General features: G+C 47.5%; 1 protein-coding gene across 2 annotated transcripts in view; it reads left to right on the top strand.

The window, feature by feature from the left end:
• JAK2 (Janus kinase 2) overlaps window positions 1-22,190 on the top strand; it is a 329,829-nt gene that overhangs the window by 5,623 nt on the left and 302,016 nt on the right. The window contains exon 1 of one of the 2 annotated variants that reach the window (XM_075317563.1): window positions 999-1,082. The exons of the other annotated variant lie outside the window; for it this stretch is intronic. The gene's annotated coding sequence lies outside the window, so the exon portion shown is untranslated. Of the gene's footprint in view, window positions 1-998; window positions 1,083-22,190 lie in introns of those variants that run through there. 2 annotated transcript variants of the gene reach the window in all.

The following is a 22,190-nucleotide window of genomic DNA, read 5'->3' as shown; positions in this document are numbered from 1 at the left end:
CCGCGGCTCTCCTTCTTGTACACTGTAGGTGCCCGTGGCTCTCTGTCTTGTACACTGTAGGTGTCCGTGGCTCTCTGTCTTTTACACAATAGGTGCCTATGGCGCTCCTCCTTGTACACTATAGGTACCTTCACGTATATTTTATAAGAAGAGATGGTGCAGGGCAAATGTAATATTACACTTCACTTGTTGAACTCAATGGGCCACCTGTGCATAAATAGTATTGTCACAGCCTCTAAATACTATTGTTGACCATCTATTTTATGGGGTGACAAGCACAGAATGATGCCCTTCTACCCTAATACGGTAGATCGTAATATCGGAGTTTCTTCTGATGGTGCAATTCCTTCAGTTGTAGATATCCTATAATGTGGAGTAGAAGTAGTGGGTGTATCTCTGCATCTAAACTGTAAATCAGACACAATATAACCTTCTTGAGGGGGTTTTCCTACTTGGATTTTTCAATGTGGTTTTTGAAGCCAAAACTAGGAGTTTATTTTAAAAAGAGAATATCTTTTCTATATAATTACCCTCCATTTCCTTTATAAATTGTATCAAAAGTAATCTGTCTAGGTTTTGCTACCTCATCTGAGAGCAGCATTATGTAGGCAAAGAGACCCTGAATCTAACGATGTATCCCTTAGATTACTGGGTGTAGCCGTTCTGACACAGTCAGTTTTTAGATTTAGCAATGCAGCAGAGCTGAGAAAGCTGTCCTCACCCACACCACAGCTATAACATTTGCACCATATGAACTACAGCTTACACTCCAATTTACATTAATTGGCTGTAGCACCAGTGTAACATCTTCATTGTGTGAACATACTTTTAAAGAGTGTTTTTACGTTTTCCTCTTCTGATAATTATCATTTCTGTTACATTTATGCAGCCAAGTTTTTTTCCTTTCACTAAAATAACCAGGCTTTGTTTTCCCGTGAACAGCTCACATACTGAGCATAGTACGTCTGTGTTTTGATCCGCAGGTTACATTGTATAGTATGCATTTCCTGTATAACATTTGAATGAAGCACTGGAATTAGAATCCTGCCTGCGGTGAAATGCGTTGTCCTGTGTGTACACCGGTAAATGAAAGGTCCTTCAATAAAGTAATACCACAGGGATTAGGCACATTGGGGTAGTGTAGTCACTAAAGGGCAGGGTTGTGTATGTCTGGGACTTTTTATAAAGCGGAATTTGCCAAAGAGGAACTATAAATACACCAAAGAGCCCCCTTATTCTAAGGGACATGTTTGGCAGTCCAGCTGTTTATGCTGTTTTAGAAGAGATGTTTATGCCATGGGTTTTTTTTTTTCTAGATGTTTTTGCGTTGTTCTATTCATGTGTATTATATGATATTATTAGTAGAATGTAGTTAGCAATATTCAGTGCTCAGCCTTATAAACAAACTGATAGTATCACTATTACCAAGCCTGACAACCCTTTTTAGAATAAACTACCAGATGTGGTAAAGAAGTCTTTTATTAGGGTTGCTTCCTGGTGCATTACTTCTGGAAACAAGTCATCAGAATGTAACCTAGGACACAAGTGAGTCACACCAGTTATAGTTTCTTGCTAAATGTCTTTTGACACAGGACTGGATTAAAGGGTTGTTCAGGAGCGCACCAATCCTTGGCCTCCTGCTTTGCCAGGGGCAGTGTGATCCTGAAGATTGACAAATTGGCTGTGCCATGGGACCTAACTGTGCTTTCTCCTAGGCTTCTTAGCAGAGGCAGCATGAGAGAAGCTCAGGGAAACTGAGGTTGGTTGGATCCAGTGAGTGCTTAGCTTATGGGTATAGCAGGGTATTTATACCAATGATGGGGGTCATGTTGGTTGCATGACTAGGGAAACAAGTATAAGTTTTGTGCCTCGGTTACAAGTGCCCGTGGGGTGTTACCTTCATGTGTATTGGGCACTATGCCCTGAATGCTTATCTGCCACCCTTATTATTATCAAGTTGTCAATTGAGCATCATAGAGCAGTTCCACAATGGTTTAATGAGCAGTGTGACAACTCATTCATTATTATTTTTTATTATTATTATTATTATTTTATTATTATTATTATTATTATTATTATTGTCATCGTCGTCATGTCAAACAAAACAATTGGACCGGTTTCCATCAGTGTACTGAATCAGATTTTCTTCACTGTTTGGTCAGTATTTCATCAGTTTTTAAAATGGAGGTTCAAGCTTGTCCAGTCAGCCAGTGAAAAAGGGACAGCACTGGTCTATATCTACTTCTGCCCAGATCGAACTGAACACTTTTATCCAACCCCCTTCTTGATAGCTATACTGTGCGTAACAAAATAAAAATGTCATGCTTGCCTCTAGTGCTGTTCCTCTGATGTCTGCACTGTGTCTCCAGCGATCATGTGTCAATAATGTATAGATTATTTTTATTTTAGGATTTTTAGTGGAGCAATTAAAGAGGACCTGTCACTTGCTTAAAAAAAAATCGTTAAAGGGGTTATCCGGCTTCTTTGACTTTTTTTTTTTTTATTACCCTATGGGGCTACATTGGGGCAGGTAAGTAGATAGCTGCCCTGCTGTCAGCCCCTCTCCCCCGGCTCAGAGTGGTCATGTGACCGCTCCTGCCGCGATTTTGCTGCTTCCGGTCATTTCATGTCAACATGGGCAGGACCATGTTGACATGCAAATGTGGAAACAGCATGTCGCCTCCCTGCTGGGCGACTACAGTGCGAGGAGTCACCGCCCCCTTCCTTGCACCCTCCCACACATTCCCCCGCACCTCTGTTACTCTCCAGTAACCTCCCCCTGCACTGCTGTGGGGTCCGTGCCCTGGGGGCGGGGCCTGGCGGCAGCTGCTGTGGTGTCAGCTCCAGCACCGGGCCTCTGCTCAGGATCACACATTCAAATGTACCGGCATCACAGATCACAGATGCCGGTACATTTGAAAGTGCTGATGAGAAGCAGCGCAGCGCTGCTTCTCATCACTGTCCCTCCCGCTGTCTGTGCTCTCTTCAGCACAGTGGTGACGTCAGAGCACAGACAGCGCGCGAACGTGCAGGAGCGGCGGGGACCGAGGACGGGTGAGTATGTATTCCTTACATGTGTTCCCGATGGGGATGGGGATGGGGATGGGGGGCGGGCGGTGCAGATATGTGTGCGTGTGCAGAGCCATATGTGTGCAGAGCCATATGTGTGCGTGTGCAGAGCCATATGTGTGCGTGTGCAGAGCCATATGTGTGCGTGTGCAGAGCCATATGTGTGCGTGTGCAGAGCCATATGTGTGCGTGTGCGGTACAGAGCCATATGTGTGCGTGTGCGGTACATAGCCATATGTGTGCGTGTGCAGTGTAGAGCCATATGTGTGCTTGTGCGGTGCAGAGCCATATGTGTGCGTGTGCGGTACAGAGCCATATGTGTGCGGTACAGAGCCATATGTGTGCGTGTGCGGTGCAGAGCCATATGTGTGCGTGTGCGGTGCAGAGCCATATGTGTGCTTGTGCGGTGCAGAGCCATATGTGTGTGTGTGCGTGTGCGGTGCAGAGCCATATGTGTGCGTGTGCGGTGCACAGCCCGATGTGGGGCTGTTATTTGCAATGCTGTAGTGATACCAGGTCAGGTGCTGGGGCAGAATATACTGACAGGGAATGTGTGTGCAGGGGCGGGCAGGGGGCGAGGCTGGACACTGAGGCTGGGCGGTGACAGCTCTGACTGAGGTTCAGCACAGGAAGTGGTCAGTTTGCTGGATCTGAATGTAAACAAGAAGCTGCAGAGAATAAAGGGATAATTCAAGAGGAACAAAAGTTAGAAAACAAAAAATAACAATGTAGGTGTGATTTATATGACAATACAGCACAGATTAGCTTAACAAAAATTTTTGAGTTTATGTCGGACAACTCCTTTAAATACATTGTAACAATCTCTGAGCTCCCCAGATTCTGCCGTTCTTTTCCATTTTTTGCTGTGTCACATTCATTGATGAGATATTGCCAATAGTTGTTTTTGGAGCGCAACATGTGAAATGTCTGCTTTGAGACCAACTGGTGTTTCTTAGGGGCACTTTGCACACTACGACATCGCAGGTGCGATGTCGGTGGGGTCAAATTGAAAGTGATGCACATCCAGCGTCGCAGGCGATATCGTAGTGTGTAAAGCCTTTTTGATACGATTAACGAGCGCAAAATTGTCGTAATCGTATCATCGGTGTAGCGTCGGTCATTTCCATAATTTGGAAATGACCGATGTTACGATGTTGTTCCTCGTTCCTGCGGCAGCACATCACTGTGTGTGAAGCCGCAGGAGCGAGGAACATCTCCTACCTGCGTCTCACGCCAGCTATGCGGAAGGAAGAAGGTGGGCGGGATGTTTACGTCCCGCTCATCTCCGCCCCTCCGCTTCTATTGGCCGCCTGCCGTGTGACGTCGCTATGATGCCGCACGACCCGCCCCCTTAATAAGGAGGCGGGTCGCCGGCCAGAGCGGCGTTGCAGGGCAGGTGAGTGCATGTGAAGATGGCGTACCGATAATGTTCGCTACGCCAGCTATCACCATGCTATCGCAGCTGCGACGGAGGCGGGGACTATCGCGCTTGGCATCGCAGCATCGGCTTGCGATGTCGTAGTGTGCAAAGTGCCCCTAGCTGGGGGATGTGCTCTTTTACCCCTTCCTCCCACGTGTAGCCAATCACAAATCAGTAGCATCTGAATCTGTTAGACCAGCTGCTGAGCTGTGATTAGTGGTGTCTGGGAGGGGGGGTAAAAGTGCATGCCTCAGAGAGGATGCTAGAGAAATACTCAGTTGAACTCCAAGCGGAGATTTCACATACTGCACTTCACTCGCAACAAATGTGACTATCTCTGCAATGAAGCAATGCAGAAAAAAATGCAAAAGAGCAGCAGAATTAATTGATGCTCAATATCTCTACAAGGTATTTGACCCAGTGTTTGGGGCAACTAATAAGTCCCCGCTGCTAGAGTGGTACTTTAAAAGTCTGCAGGAGTAAGATGCAGTAAATTCATTGAGACACAAAACTCTTAATGAATTTGGCACATTTTTGATGCCTGTGCACCAGTGTCACAAGTGGTACTCCAGTTATGGGGTGAAAGACCTATCTGCTTTAGCCACTTTCTGGTGTAAATGATAATGAATTTGTTGTAAGGCAGTAGACCTCTCTTACTAAGCTCCACTCACCTTTCAGAAAAGTACCGCAGCTCGAGTATAAACATCAAAACTGTTTTCATTCTTTCCATTGTGTATAATGTCAACCTCTTGGAGATGTAACGCTCCCAACTGGTTTATTCGTCAACACAGATGGGTCTAAAAGAACATAGGTACTCCTCCAGGAGCCTGTGGTCCCGGTCTGCCCCATTTTCCTTTGTTCCTTATGCCATATTCACACATCCTTGTGTCACGGTTCGAGCACGGACCTTAATTTGCAGGCTGATTGAGGGTTTCCTGACTTGAATTTGATAATATATATACACACTGTCTTGCAAAAGTATTAACCTTCTTGGCTTTTTGCCTATTTTGGTACCTTACAACCTGTTTGTAAATATTTTTGTAATCCGATTTGTGTGATGCATCAGCATTAAATCGTCTACCTTGGCAAAGTGAAGTGAGAAAAATATCGGCAAAAATTTAATTTATGAGATAAAATAATTAAAAATTGCCATGTGCATATGTATTCATGTTTTTTGCTATGAAACCCCTAAAAGTTTCTAGTGCAAGCAATTACCTTCATAAGTCGCATACTTAGTGAAAGGAAGTCTACCTGTGTGCAATCTAAAGGCTCCTTTACACACTGAGACTTTCTAGCAATCCCGACCTGGCCGGGATCGTTGGAAAGTCTCTAAACAGTCGCTGTTGAGCTGTCAAACAGGCAGATCTGGGCAACGACGCAGCAGCGATACGGACCTGCAGAACGACCTCGCTGGTCACACAGCAGCTATTTGACGACTCACACCTATGTTAGGGGCGTGGGGTTTGGCGCTGAAGCCACCTAGGTGTCCTTTTTACACGCCCCCCCTCAGCTCCGATTGGTGATCTCTAGTGCGTTCTTATTGGCGATCCCGAGCTTGGAAAGATTGGCAAAAGTCGCGCTTGTATATCCTTTGTTCCTGACCTTCTGTTGCTTAGCGAATCTTTGTAGAATTCTCTGTGCGGCGACTCCACACTGGTTTATCTATACAGCATCAATACCGCTTCAATCAAATGATGCTTACCGTATAGGCTTTATAGTATTGCAGACAGGAGAACTCTCTAATGATCCGCAAACCAGCACGCTCAGGAACAAGGTAGCTTTCAAATAAAGGACAGAAGCGCTAAAGTTGCCTTCTTTTCAGTGAAAGCCGCCCAATCAGAACGAAACAGCGACCACCAATCAGAGTTAAGGGGGTGGGAAAGGGAACGCTATAGCATGTTTCAAAGTCGCTAATGATGTCGTCGTAACGGTGTCAAAAACACCGATGCATGCTGCAGAGCGGGAAACAAAGGACCAAAAAATGGTCCTGAACGATTTGTAGCAATCAGGGACCTCACAGCGGGGGCCAGGTCTCTGATGCGTTTCACACACTGCAATGTCGCTGGGGAGGTCGCTATTACGTCACAAAACCGGTGATGTTACAGCGTTATCGCTAGCGATGTTGCAGTGTGTAAAGGGGCCTTAACCCCTTCACGACCTTTGACGGATCTAGCCGTCATGGTGCCCTGGTACTTAAAGACCCATGACGGCTAGATCCGTCATGGCGGAATCGCGGCACCAGAGCACCAGGCACCGCGATCGGTTTTAAAAAACTGTAGATTCGGGAAGGAGAGGACTTGTACCTGACCTCAGGAGGGGTGGTGTCTCCTTCCCGGACCTACGGAGGCTGTGATTGGCTGAACGGCGTTCGTCAGCCAATCACAGCCAGTGTTATGTTTCAGCCATTGAAAATGGCTGAAGCATTGAAATCCAGCTATGTCAGTGCAGCTGCAGCACTGGCCATTGGCTGGAGCTCAGTGAGCTTTACTGCACCCGCCCCCAGCTCTGATTGGAGAGATCGGCCTTGTGACCGATTTCTCCAAGCAGCACCGTGCCTCTGGAACCGGGTGAGCTCGCTGTAGGAGATCGCTCTCCTTAGCTTCTCCCTCCGTGGAATCTGAGGAGAGCGATCCCTGCAGGCGCCCATCTGTGAGTCACAGCCCCCGATCCACCGCTGCCCTGCTCCATGTGCTTCGCCCCTGCTCTCCCACTGCGCCCCTGCATGTGACGCCGCTACTCAGCAGTAAGAGCAAGCGGCGTCAGATGCAGGGGGTGGCGCAGCAGGAGGAGAGCGTCATGGCGGCCGCTGCACTCTCCCCATCAGCCGCTCCACCGCCCCAGCATCTGCCGTCCCCTCTCCCCATCAGTCACTGCTGTCTCCCCATCTGCTGCTCCACCGCCCAGCATCTGCCGTCCCCTCTCCCCATCAGTCACTGCTGTCGCCCCATCTGCTGCTCCACCGCCCAGCATCTGCCGTCCCCTCTCCCCATCAGTCACTGCTGTCGCCCCATCTGCTGCTCCACCGCCCAGCATCTGCCGTCCCCTCTCCCCATCAGTCACTGCTGTCGCCCCATCTGCTGCTCACCGCCCAGCATCTGCCGTCCCCTCTCCCCATCAGTCACTGCTGTCGCCCCATCTGCTGCTCCACCGCCCAGCATCTGCCGTCCCCTCTCCCCATCAGTCACTGCTGTCGCCCCATCTGCTGCTCACCGCCCAGCATCTGCCGTCCCCTCTCCCCATCAGTCACTGCTGTGGCCCCATCTGCTGCTCCACCGCCCCAGCATCTGCCGTCCCCTCTCCCCATCAGTCACTGCTGTCGCCCCATCTGCTGCTCACCGCCCAGCATCTGCCGTCCCCTCTCCCCATCAGTCACTGCTGTCGCCCCATCTGCTGCTCCACCGCCCCAGCATCTGCCGCTCCCCTCTCCCCATCAGTCACTGCTCTCGCCCCATCTGCTGCTCCACCGCCCCAGCATCTGCCGCTCCCCTCTCCCCATCAGTCACTGCTCTCGCCCCATCTGCTGCTCCACCGCCCCAGCATCTGCCGCTCCCCTCTCCCCATCAGTCACTGCTCTCGCCCCATCTGCTGCTCCACCGCCCAGCATCTGCCGCTCCCCTCTCCCCATCAGTCACTGCTCTCGCCCCATCTGCTGCTCCACCGCCCCAGCATCTGCCGCTCCCCTCTCCCCATTAGTCACTGCTCTCGCCCCATCTGCTGCTCCACCGCCCAGCATCTGCCGCTCCCCTCTCCCCATCAGTCACTGCTCTCGCCCCATCTGCTGCTCCACCGCCCCAGCATCTGCCGCTCCCCTCTCCCCATCAGTCACTGCTGTCGCCCCATCTGCTGCTCCACCGCCCAGCATCTGCCGCTCCCCTCTCCCCATCAGTCACTGCTCTCGCCCCATCTGCTGCTCCACCGCCCAGCATCTGCCGCTCCCCTCTCCCCATCAGTCACTGCTCTCTCCCCATCTGCCGCTCCACCGCCCCAGCATCTGCCGCTCCACCGCCCCAGCATCTGCCGCTCCCCTCTCCCCATCAGCCACTGCTCTCTCCCCATCTGCCGCTCCACCGCCCCTGCATCTGCCGCTCCACCGCCCCTGCATCTGCCGCTCCACCGCCCCTGCATCTGCCGCTCCACCGCCCCAGCATCTGCCGCTCCACTCTCCCCTGCATCTGCCGCTGCACTCCCCAGCATCTGCCGCTGCACTCCCCAGCATCTGCCGCTGCACTCCCCAGCATCTGCCGCTGCACTCCCCAGCATCTGCCGCTGCACTCCCCAGCATCTGCCGCTCCACTCTCCCCAACATCTGCCGCTCCACTCTCCCCAACATCTGCCGCTCCACTCTCCCCAACATCTGCCGCTCCACTCTCCCCATCAGCCGCTCCACCGCCCCTGCATCAGCCCCCACACTCTCCCCATCAGCTGCTCCACCGCCCCTGCATCAGCCGCCACACTCTCCCCATCAGCCGCTCCACCGCCCCTGCATCTGCCGCCGCACTCTACCAATCAGCCACAGTTCTCTCCCCATCTGCCGCTGCGCCCCTGCATCAGCCACCTCACTCCCCCATCAGCCTCTGCGCCCCTGCATCTGCCACCTCACTCCCCCATCAGCCTCTGCGCCCCTGCATCTGCCACCTCACTCCCCCATCAGCCTCTGCGCCCCTGCATCTGCCACCTCACTCCCCCATCAGCCTCTGCGCCCCTGCATCTGCCACCTCATTCCCCAATCAGCCTCTGCGCCCTTGCATCTGCCACCTCACTCCGCCATCAGCCTCTGCCCCCTCCCTTATCTGCTGCCTGCTCTCTCTCATCCCCTTAATCCTCTGCCCCCTCCCCCCCTCCCGGATCTGCTGCAATCCTGCTGCCTAGATGCATTCTGTAAGGTAGCTATCCCCAATCTCACCTCCCACTCCCCTTCCACCCTTCCCCTCGCACCCCCTTCCTCCGCCACTCCTGCATCCGTTGTGCCCTCACCCATCCTCAACCGCTCCTCCATCCGCCACGCCCTCCCATCCTCCGACGTGCCCCCTCACCAATCCTCCGCCGTGGCCCCTCACCCATCCTCCGCCGCTCCTGCATCCGTTGCGCCCTCTTCTATCCTCCATCCATCTTTTTTCCATCCCACCTAGTCCCCCCCCCCTTTTGCAGTACATCTGTGCGTTCGTCCTAATTTTTTTTTCTGTAAACTAAGAAAGAAATACAAATAAACTTAGTTTAGGGCCAGTAAAATTATACTGTAGTAATCATCAACTACAGTATTTTTTACTGAATATTGTAAGGGTCAGCCCAGTGCCACACATGAGAGCGATGCTCGAGTCTCACACCGCATCATCCGGCACGGTCGCTCTCTTCCAGACAGGAGTGTGCGGCTGTGTCGGGTGATGCGATGCGAGATTTGTGCATTGCTCTCACGTGTGGCACTTGCCTTAGTGTCAGTTGCAGGTGTATATATTTTTTTTTTTTTTACTGACGTCTGTATTTTTTATTATGCCAAACTAATATTTCTTTGTATTGGGGGGGGGTCTAGTTTCCAACATGGGGTCACATGTGGGGGAGCTCCACTGTTTGGGCATATCAGGGGGATCTCCAAACGCGACATGGTGCGGCTAACGATTCCAGCTAATTTTCCATTTAAAAAGTCAAATGACGCTCCTTCCCTCTGGAGCTCTGCCGTGCGCCCAAACAGTGTTTTTCTGCCACATATGAGGTATCAGCGTACTCAGAACAAATTGCGCAACAAATTTTGCGGTCCACTTTATCCTGTTACCCCTGTACAAATTAAAAAATGGAGCCTAAAATAACATTTTGTGGAAAAAAAAAAGTACTTTTTTGTTTTTATGACTCAATGTATGAAGCACGTGAGGGTTCAAAGTGCTCATTACCCATGTAGATTTATGCCATGGGGGTTTAGTTTCCAAAATGAGGTCACTTGTGGGGGAGCTCCATTGTTTAGGCACCTCAGGGGGTCTCCAAACGCAACATGGCGTACGCTAATAATTCCAACCAATTTTGCTGTGAAATGGCGCTCCTTCTCTTCTGAGCCCCGCTGTGTGCCCAGACAATTACTTTCCACCACATATGAGGTATCTGTGTACTCAGGAGAAATTGCACAATACATTGTATGGTGCATTTTTTCCTGATACCCTTGTGGAAAAAAAAGCTACCTGGTTGAAATAACAATTTCATGGTAAAAAAAAAATATATATATTTTCACGGCTGAACGTTCTTAACTTTTGTGAAGCCTCCAGGGGTTCAAAGTGTTCAGTAAACATCTAGATAAATTCAATGAGGGGTCTAGTTTCCAAAATGGGGTCACTTGTGGGGGAGCTCCATTGTTTAGGCACCTCAGGGGGTCTCCAAACACAACATGGCATCCACTAACGATTCCAGACAATTTTGCGTTTGAAAAGTCAATTGTCGCACCTTGCCTTCCGAGCCCTGCTGTGCGCCCAAACATTTGATTTCCACCACATATGAGGTATCTGTGTACTCAGGAGAAAATGCACAATACATTTTATGTTGCAATTTTTCCTGATACCCTTGTGAAAAAAAAAGCTACCTGGTTGAAGTAACAATTTCGTGGTAATTTTTTTTTATTTTATTTTCATTGCTCAAAGTTATTAACTTTTGTGAAGCCCCCAGAGGTTCAAAGTGCTCAATAAACATCTAGATAAATTCCATGAGGGGTCTAGTTTCCAAAATGGGGTCAGTGTGGGGGAGCTCCATTGTTTAGGAACCTCAGGGGGTCTCCAAACGCAACATCACATCTGCTAATTATTCCAGACAATTTTGCTTTCAAAAATTCAAATGATGCTCCTTCTCTTCCGAGCCTTGCCGTGCGCCAAAACAATTGATTTCCCCCACATATGAGATATCGGTGTACTCAGGAGAAATTGCACAATTAATTTTATGGTGCATTTTTCCTGATACCCTTGTGAAAATGCTAAATTTTATGGCTAAAGTAACATTTTTGTGTAAAAAAGTAAAATTTTCATTTTTTCCTTCCACATTGCTTTGGTTGCTGTAAAGCTCCTAAAGGGTTAATAAACTTCTTAGATGTGGTTTTGAGCAGTGTGAGGAGTGCAGATTTTAGAATGGTGTAACTTTTGGGTATTTTCTGTCACCTAGGCCTCTCAAAGTCACTCCAAATGGGATGTGGTACCTAAAAAATTTTTTTTTGTAAATTTTGTTGGAAAAATGAAAAATTGCTGATGAACTTTGACCCATTCTAACTTCCTAACGGAAAAAAATTTTGTTTCGAAAATTGCGCTGGTGTAAAGTAGACAAGTGGGAAATGTTACATAGTAACTATTTTGTGTGACATATCTCACAGATTTATGGGCATAAAATTTCAAATTTTGAAAATTGCGAAATTTTCAAAATGTTCGCCAAATTTCCAAACTTTTCACACATAAACGCAAAAAATATCGGCCTAAATTTACCATTGACATGAAGTACAATATGTCACGAAAAAACAATCTCAGAATCGCCAGGATCCGTTGAAGCGTTCCAGAGTTATAACCTGTCAAAGTGACACTGGTCAGAAATGTAAAAAATGGCCTGGTCTTTAAGGTGAAAACAGGCTGGGGACTGAAGGGGTTAAGTGTCCCAGGGTCTATCAGCATATACACACCTTTTCTGAAAGGACACAGATGCTGCAGCACCATTAAGCAAGAGGAAGCACTACTAAATAAACAGAACCATGAGGACCAATGAGATCTCCAAACAAGTCAGAGACAAGTTGTTGACAAGCACAAGTCAACGCTGTTGTCAGTTGAGACCAAAATTGAACTTTTTGGCTAACATGGTAGACACTATGTCTGGAGCCAAACCAACACAGCTCATCACCCCAAGAATATAGATGAGCGAACCTGACGATCGGTTTTCAAATTAAACACAAACTTAAAAACACAGGGCTTGGGTTCATAGTTCAAATGCTTTACGTGCAAACTTAACTAGCAACTCTGTGCTCAGGTACGCTTTGTGTTCAGCCGCTTGCAGTGTTTGAACAGCTCGCACTGGGGGTAGCAACAGTGTGATCACGTGTAGTTTGGAACCCCAAACAAAAATTTGAAAATGCCCACCCACCCTCTCCTGGAAGTGATCTGCTTATGACTGGTTGCATGTGGGTGGAGACTCAAACTGCCAATTGGTGTTTCTGAACCTGCACGGGCAAGGTTCAGACATGTGGAGGTTTGGTTCATTTGCTGCCAGCGAACCAAACCTACAAAGATTCTCTCACCTTTACCCAAGAACACCATCCCCACAGTGAAATGTGGTGGTGACTGCATCATGCTGTCGGGATATTTTTTGGTAGCAGGGACAGGGAAAATGGTCCCAGTTGAGGGGAAGATGGATGAGGTGAAATACAGGGATATTCTTGAGGAAAACCTGTTTCAGTCTGTCACTGATTTGAGACTTGGATGGAGGTTCACCTTCCAACAAGGCAATGACCCAAAGCATAATGCGAAAGTAACACTAGGGTGGTTTAAGGGGAAACTGGTTAATGAGTGGCCTAGTCAAAACCCAGACCTTTAAACCAATTGAGAATCTGTGGTTACACTTGAAGATTGCTGTTCACCAGAGGAAACCATATAACCTGAGGGAGCTGGAGCAGTTTTTCTCCTTCAGGAATGGGCAAAAATCCCAGTGACAAGATGAGGAACGCTCATAGAGACTTAGCCAAAGCCACTTGCAGCTGAAATTGCTGCAAAAGGAGGCTCTACAAAGCACTGACTTTAGAGAAGTGAATAGTTATGTACGCTGAAGTTTTCAGTTATTTTGTCTTATATGATGTTTGCTTCATAATAAAAAGAGAAGCAAATGGTCACAGTTGTAGCATAGTCTTTACATGAACTAATGCATACCCTCCAAAAAAACCTGATGACATGGGGGGAATACTTTTTGCAAGGAACTGTATCAGTTTGACTCAAGAGACCAATGAACAGGGTTCTTTTCGTATATATGATCTGTGCTTGTACCGTGGCACACAGATTTGAGAATACCGCCATAGCTGGAGCCTGCACTGGCATTTCTGGTTGTGCAGCACCTTTGTCTTCTCCCTGATCTGATATCAGGCATGGAGATGTGCTGCTGCACACATGGCAGGACGGATGATAAAGGCGCTGTCTGATGCCCAGCAGGTATGACTCCCCACATCTATATTTTAGAATCAGATGCATGCATGATATGTACCAGGCTTTGGATATTTCCCTCATCAGTTTTTCTGCCCAGGTTGCTATATTGTCCCTATGCGCCCATGTTAGATCAGGTAGATTAGGCCACTGCAAAGCTAATTATAATTTCAAACTTTTTTTTTTCTTTTACCGGGTTTGATCTGGTTGTGTTGGGCAATACCAACACTTGGTCTCCTGCCATATCCCTGCATGTAGTGAATAGAAAGCATGCCAGTGAATTCTCCCACCCATTGCTGCTTTCCGTTGTTGGCATTTTGTACACTGGCTCTTTTATTGCCCTATTTTGGATTGCACGGATTGCAATTAAGAAATTACATTTTGTTACTTGGTTGTTAGTAGAACAAATAGTTTATTAGTCTCTTTGTCACTATAATTGAAATCCAGGAACGATTTTTGTCTCTCGCTAATGTTTTGTCGTTTTGTTTCTTATCCACATTGTGTATTTGTAATGGAGGAAATAAGACTTAAGAATTGCCTTCTTTTCCATTCACATGCTGGGGAAGAGAATTGTGGAGTGCATATTTGACATTGCAAATCTGGACCACCACTTTTTTTTCAAAAATCATTTATTGAAGTGTATCAACGAGACAGGATACATATTGCACTTACTTTGTTACGCCAATACAATATAGACAGTGAATCACTCAAAATAGGCCGCCCAAGTTCGACAACACGTGTCTTTAAGTATCCTGCAGAACTAAACTCATGGTTGAACATAAGAAGTGTCTCATATAATGTTCACATAACAATCCCAGTGTTTGCTACTGTATGAAGAAACTGTTTTTTATTGTAAATCTAAATCAAAGAAGAATGTAGTAAGAATTATAGAGAAAGGAGGGAGGATAGAGATGGCAGGTCAAAGAAAAAAGAGAGAAGAGAAACAAAAAAAAAGGGGGGTGGGGTGGGGGAAGGGGCGAGGAAGGTCCCAGGTATTATTTGACCATGAATGGAATGTCACTTCCGAGGACCATCGAGAAATCAGAGGACTCTCTAAACATGATCCACTCCGGCCACATTCGGAAAAACTGTTCAAATTCAGACTCCCCGTGAGCCGGATATAATCTTTCCATTCTACAGATATAGTCTGGACCACTGCTTTTGAACACGGCATTTTCAAAGATTTTTTTTCTTTCAGTTTTAGAGTACATAGAGATGAATATCTTTTCTGTCAGGCTTTGGGGCATATGAGTTCAACAGTGATGTATGCAAGGAGCTAAGAGACAAAGTTAATTTCATTGTTAGTTTACTGCGGTAGCCAAACAGTCCAGTTTCAGTGTGTGTGTGTGCAACCGTACAAAGACAAGTGTGTCTTGCCTACAGTCAACCATGGTGGTGGGAGTGTCATGGTTTGGGGCTGCATGAGTGCTGCCGGCTGTGGGGACTACAGTTCATTAAAGGAACCATAAATGCCAACATGTACTGTGACATACTGAAGCAGACCATTATTACCCCTCCCATTCGGAAACTGGGCTGCAGGGCAGTATTCCAACATAACGACCCCAAACACACCTCCAAGAAGACCACTGCCTTGCTAAAGAAACTGAGGGTAAAGGTGCTGGACTGGCCAAGCATGTCTCCAGACCTTAACCCTATGGAGCATCTGTGGGGCATCCTCAAACGGAAGTGGGGGAGCTAAAGGTGTCTTAACATCCACCAGCTGCATGATGTCATCATGGAGGAGGGAAGAGGAGTCAAGTGGCTCCTGTGAATCTCTACTGAACTTAATGCCCAAGAGACTTAAGGTAGTGGTTACAAATAATGGCGGCCACACGAAATATTGATAATTTGAACGCAATTTGACCATTTTCACTTAGGGAAGTACTCTTTTATTACCAGTTGGTTAGACATTAATGGCTGTTTATTGAGTTATTTAGAGGGCATATCAAATTTACACTGTTATTCAAGCTGCACACTGACTACTTTATAATGTATCAAAGTGTTATATCTTCACTGGTGTCCCATTTAAAGGTATAATAAAATATTTACAAAAATGTGAGGGGTGTGTTTATTCACTTTAGTGAGTTACTGTACACGTTGATTGCTTTGTTTGAGCTCCATTGTCTATATTTAGACTTTAAATGCTCGTTATACCACAACAGAAGCCAAGAATAAGAACTTTCCAAGGCAGCGGTAGAAAAGAATCACTAGAGACTTTTTTTCTGTGTGTGTGGGTACTTAGGTTACTTGCTCTTGAGAATTTAAATTGGCATAAAATTATGACTAGACCGGGGAGTCCCAAATTGGCAATGAAAAAGAAACATTCCACTGACTAAAATTTCTTGATAATTGTGGGAAAGAATATTTATTAAAAAGCAGTTTTGACTTTAACCTTTTAATGACTGTCCACCGTAGGTAAACGTCAGAGCTTGCTCTACTTTGTGCAGCGCCGGCTTTTCTCTATGTTTATCGGTCAGGCTGGCATTAGGACCGCCAGAGTGCTGCCGGGATTTTGGTGCAGATTGACAGTTTTGGCTGCTAACATCATCGTGACCTCATTGGATGTTAACCCTTTGCTATCTTTCATCTGTCGCGATCAATAGCGATCGTGGCATATAGACGTTTGTGAGAGGGAGTGGGCTCCTAATGTTACCTCTCCAGCACCCCCTGTGACATGGGTTGTCATGGCAGCCGGAGGTCAAATGATTACCTATGGTTCTGTCATGTATGGTGGCCTGTTAGATCATGCCAGAAGCAGGGTCTAATAGGCGATCTGTCAGTGTAAAGCTGACAAGTGTAATGTATTGCCATGCTTGTGCATGGCATTGCATTATACTAGTGATCAGACAAATACAGTCATATGAAAAAGTTTGGCCACCCCTACTAACACTAGAACTACTGGACTCGTGACACCTATATAGAAATACATAGTGCAAAGTAGTCAAAATGACTACCTCAGTAGTTCTAGTGTTAATGTTAACCTTTTTCTTTATAACAATTTGGGTTTTTGCAACAGCTATTTCAGTTTCATATATCTAATAACTGATGGACTGAGTAATATTTCTGGATTGAAATGAGGTTTATTGTACTAACAGAAAATGTGCAATCCGCATTTAAACAAAATTTGATCGGTGCAAAAGTATGGGCACCTCAACATAAAAGTGACATTAATATTTTGTAGATCCTTCTTTTGCAAAAATAACAGCCTCTAGTCGCTTCCTGTAGCTTTTAATGAGTTCCTGGATCCTGGAGGAAGTTATATTTGACCATTCCTGTTTACAAAACAATTCCAGTTAAGTTTGATGGTCGCCGAGCATGGACCGCACGCTTCAAATCATCCCACAGATTTTCAATGATATTCAGGTCTGGGGAATGGGATGGCCATTCCAGAACATTGTAATTGTTCCTCTGCATGAATGCCTGAGTAGATTTGGAGCGGTGTTTTGGATCATTGTCTTGCTGAAATATCCATCCCCTGCGTAACTTCAACTTCGTCACTGATTCTTGCACATTATTGTCAAGAATCTGCTGATACTGAGTTGAATCCATGCGACCCTCAACTTTAACAAGATTCCTGGTGCCGGCATTGGCCACACAGCCCCAAAGCATGATGGAACCTCCACCAAATTTTACTGTGGGTAGCAAGTGCTTTTCTTGGAATGCCGTGTTTTTTTGACTCCATGCATAACGCCTTTTTGTATGATCAAACAACTCAATCTTTGTTTCATCAGTCCACAGGACCTTCTTCCAAAATGTAACTGGCTTGTCCAAATGTGCTTTTGCATACCTCAGGCGACTCTGTTTGTGGCATGCTTGTGTGACGCCCTAGCAGCAGTCGGACTGCTCGGCAGACACTTCGATGAAAAAAAAAGGGTTATTTACAGGGGAGAATATTTGTGACGCCACCTGCGGTATGCGGTAATAAGGAATACCGCCGCTGCCTTATGGGAGTGCCGGGGCTGATGGTATTGGGGCAGCCTGGTGATGATTCCCTCCGCAGGTAGGGGCCCCGGGACTCAGGGTAGAGAATAGGTAGGAACAGTCTATATTGATATAGGGCCGGCAAGGCGCTGGGGAGCCAGGGTACTCACTCAGGTGTGATGACGCATTCAGTGGACACAGACTCTGAGGTAAACAAAGTCTCTTGGTACTGCTGCATTCGGTAACAGCACGTCCGGTGGTCCCTTTCAGTGATTCTGTGGTGTACTGGAGCCTTCCTCCATACACTGTGTACTGTGTGTGTCCCTGGCCCTGTTGGCTTGAAACCTTCAGGTCCCGTCCCACTTTTTACTGGGGACCTGCTCTTAGCAGCTGGCACGTGGGATTTTGTGACTGCTCTGTGTGGGAAGTCCTATCCCTCCGTTGTGCTGACACCGCTAATCTCTGAGCCGTTGCAGATAGCACGTGAAGCTACTTCCCGCTGCAGGTTAATTGCCGGGTTGTGTGAAGCTACCTCCCGACTTAGGGGCCTGTCCCCCGCTGTGTGCTCGGCCCCCAGACCGGTTACTGTGGATCCGATGGCTGACGGTCCTCTTGCCCCGTCCAGCCCTGTCCTCCAGTTTCCCGCGACTGGGTTTCCGTCTCCTCAGGCACAGGCCACTGTCTGCGACCCAGCCAGACTCTCCTCAGGGAGCTCTTAATCCCCAGGTCCTCTCTCTTTTTCAGTTACTACCAACTGTCTAACTGACTCCTCCCACCAGCCTGTCTGACTCATAGGTGGGCGGTTCCTTTCCCAGCTGGAAATACGCCCCTGGTGTGCCTGACAAGTGTAGTGTTTGGGTGACTAGGATTTGTGCTGTTGGTACAGAATCACTGTTGCGGACCCCGGAACCAAGGAGGGTGGGCCCTGCACCAAGGATAGAGAATAGTGCAGTTCCCTGTGACACACTGGACTAGTCCAGGGGCGTCACATTCCCCCTTGGTTAAACGTAGCGCGTCCCCGAGCTACAGTGCACCCAGAGTGTTTATTTTTATCTGCAACAAGTGAACATTTTAATAAGAAAAACATCTATTTATCCCACGCAGGGGAGGCACTTTGCTTGAACCCAACGTTTTGCTTTCCCAGTCCTTCATCCCACCCCCAAAGTTCCAAAAGGAGGCAAGCCACCGCTCCTGTTGGTGGCCAGACCTGGGCCATATGTCTCCCAGGTCTCTCCTCCACCTGTGTCTTCTCCTGTAGGTGGGGATGCAGTCCGTGGCTATGAATGGGAAATAACCATTTACAATAGCACCAGTTCGCGCTGGCTACCACCAGTCCTGTAGCCAAAGGTCCATTTTCAATAAAACTTATCATTGGTCATCAATCAGGTCATGAATCCAGGTAATTAAAATAAAATCAACATTCTTGTTATCAACACTCTATATCAACATGTCTTACATGACTATCATTAGCATGGAAAATAGTAGAATTAAAAGCATGGAAAATACTAAACATTTTTAAATTTACTCTATATTTAGACTATTTACATTAGGGTAGAGTAGCAAGGTTCCGCTACCATTCCTCATCTCTGAACCTATGTGGGGGCTGACCAAAGTTCACACGGGTGGACCTTCTCTGGCTTCCCTCTAACCCTTGTACTGTGGTGTTTGCTACTACCTGTTCCCCACTACTGGTGCTAGGTGTTGTAGGTGGTAATCTACGTGTTCGTGGTGCTGGTATGGGTACTTCTCTAGGTGCAATGATTTCAGGCCTCCTTGGTTCTGGTTCTTCCGCGGGTTGCGGGAATGTGAGTACAGGCACAATCACTGCTCCATTGTACATAGGCCAATCTTCCGGGAAGTCACCTAGGATGGTGTGGATCACTCTCTTCTTTTTCTCAGTCACTTGAGGTTGGGGCTGTTCTTCCTTCTGGATGTTCAGGGGTTCAGGGCACTTTTTCAAGTGATCACGGGAAATGACAGCTGTGGTTCTTCCTTGGTCCTTGCTGACAAGACAGATCTTCTGGTTGTTGAAATTGGAAGGCTGGACCACATATGGCTCTCTTTCCCACTGGTCGTCCAGTTTATGCATCTTTCTTTTTCTTTTTAAGACCACTTCTCCTGGTGAAAATGGAGGGGCTTGGGCTTGCTTGTTAAAGCTTCTTTCTTGCTTTTCCCTACTTTGGTCCACATTCTTCTCAACATAGTCCTGAATTTGCCTGTATTGGGCTCTACGCTTGGTATCCCAATCTGCATTTGGGGAATAAACTTCAGGCATCTCAACTTCCATCTCCAGATCCACTGGCAGTCTCCCAGGTCTAGCCCTCATGAGATAAGCGGGTGTGCATTTAGTGGAACTCACAGGAATACTATTGTACATGTCCACAAGATCTGGCAATTTTTCAGGCCACTGGTTCCGCTCTTCAAGGGGTAGAGTTTTCAGCAGGTTGATGACTACACAGTTCATCTTCTCACACATCCCATTTGTTTGTGCGTGGTAGGGGGCAGTGCGTATCTTCTTACACCCATACAATTTACAAAATTCTTGGAAGATTTCTGCTTCAAAAGCGGGACCTCGATCTGTTAGAACATGATCTGGGTAACCATGGGGTCTGCAGAAGTGTGCCTGGAAAGCCTTCGCCGCAGTGCTGGCAGTTAGATCTTTGGCAGGTACCACCACCAGGAATCTTGAATAGTGATCTACTATGGTGAGTGCATAGGTGTACCCATTCCTGCTTGGTGTGAGCTTGACGTGGTCTAAGGCAACGAGTTCTAGAGGCTGGGTAGTTACTATTGGTTGCAAAGGCGCTCGCTGACTGGTGCTATCTTTTCTCCTTAATGTACATGGACCACAGTTCCTGCACCAAGCTTCTATGGTGTCTCTCATCCCAGTCCAATAAAAGCGACTTCTCAGCAACATTTCCAACTTCTTCCAACCAAAGTGCCCAGCTCTATCATGATAGGCCTCCAACACCACTGGTGCAGATGCTGTGGGTATCACTTTCTGGCATATTCTTCTTCTGCACAACTTGCCTCCATGGAAACACAGTCGACTTCTTTCTTTCCACAATTTCTTAGCTTCTTCTGGAGCATCTGGTTCAAGGTGTGAATCAGCCTGGGATATCAATGCCTTTATCAATCTGATTGCAGGGTCATTATCTTGGGCTTCTTGCCAACCATGGTGGGGCAATGGGTTGAAGGTCGCCTCTTGCTGATCACTATAATATCGGGGTTTCACTCTATCAATAGGGCGATGGAAAGCAGGTAGCTCAATCTCCTCCAGGTCATCTTCATCCCTCCTATCATCACACAACTGGGGCATCCTGGACAACGCATCAGCGTTAGCGTTCTTGCGACCAGCCCTGTACTTTATAGTGAAATCGTAATTTGCCAGTCGTGCTACCCACCGCTGCTCCAAAGCTCCAAGCTTCGCCGTGTCCAGGTGTGTCAACGGGTTGTTGTCTGTATACACGGTGAATTTTGCAGAAGCCAGGTAATGCTTAAACTTCTCTGTCACGGCCCAAACAAGTGCTAAGAACTCCAGCTTGAAAGAACTATAGTTCTCAGGATTTCTTTCTGTTGGTCGGAGTTTCCTGCTGGCATATGCAATCACCTTTTCCTTGCCATCCTGTACCTGGGATAGAACAGCTCCCAGTCCCACGTTGCTGGCATCAGTGTACAGCACAAATGGGAGGTTATAGTCAGGATATGCCAGAATCTCATCTCCTGTCAAAGCTGACTTCATCCACTTGAAGGACTTTTCCTGCTCCTCACCCCATGTGAATGGAGAGCCAGAAGTCTTGCCGTGCTTTGTTTGTCCGACTAGGAGATCTTGCAAGGGGGATGCCATCTTGGTATAGCCTTTCACGAACCTCCGGTAGTACCCCATCAATCCCAGGAACTGGCGCACCTCTTTGATGTTCTGAGGCCTGGGCCAGTTCTGGATAGCCGTGATTTTCTCAGGGTCCGGATCCACACCTTCGGCACTCACTACATGCCCCAGGTATTGGACTTTGGGCTTCAGCAGGTGACATTTGGAGGGTTTTAGTTTCATCCCGTACCTGGAAAGGGCTTCAAATACTTCTGCCAGATGTCCCAGATGCTCCTCATAGGTCTTGGAATATACAATTACGTCGTCCAGGTACAGCAGGACAGTCTCGAAGTTGCAATGGCCCAAACAGCTCTCCATGAGTCGTTGAAACGTACCAGGTGCATTGCACAGCCCGAATGGCATGCTGTTAAATTCACATAATCCCATCGGGGTGGCAAAAGCGGTCTTCTCGCGATCCTCCTCAGCATCAGACACTTGCCAGTAACCACTAGTGAGGTCAAGGGTAGAGAAGTAATTTGCAGATCTTAATGCAGTCAGGGACTCTTCAATTCTGGGCAGTGGATAGGCATCCTTATGTGTGATGTTGTTAATTCGCCTATAGTCCACGCACATCCTTATAGTGCCGTCTTTCTTCTTCACTAGGACTAGCGGGGCTGCCCAGGGGCTGCAACTATCACGGATGACCCCAGCCTCCTTCATACTTCTCAGCATGTCTTTGGCACACTGGTAGTGAGCAGGTGGTATGGGCCTATACCTTTCCTTTATAGGTGGATGAATGCCTGTGGGTATATGATGCTGAACCCCTTTCACCCTCCCA

The sequence above is a fragment of the Anomaloglossus baeobatrachus genome, chromosome 1 (assembly GCF_048569485.1).
Source record: "Anomaloglossus baeobatrachus isolate aAnoBae1 chromosome 1, aAnoBae1.hap1, whole genome shotgun sequence".
NCBI classification, from domain to species: Eukaryota; Metazoa; Chordata; class Amphibia; order Anura; family Aromobatidae; genus Anomaloglossus; species Anomaloglossus baeobatrachus.
Note: the sequence above shows the minus strand (reverse complement) of the source record. Positions and strands in the feature narration are given on the sequence as shown.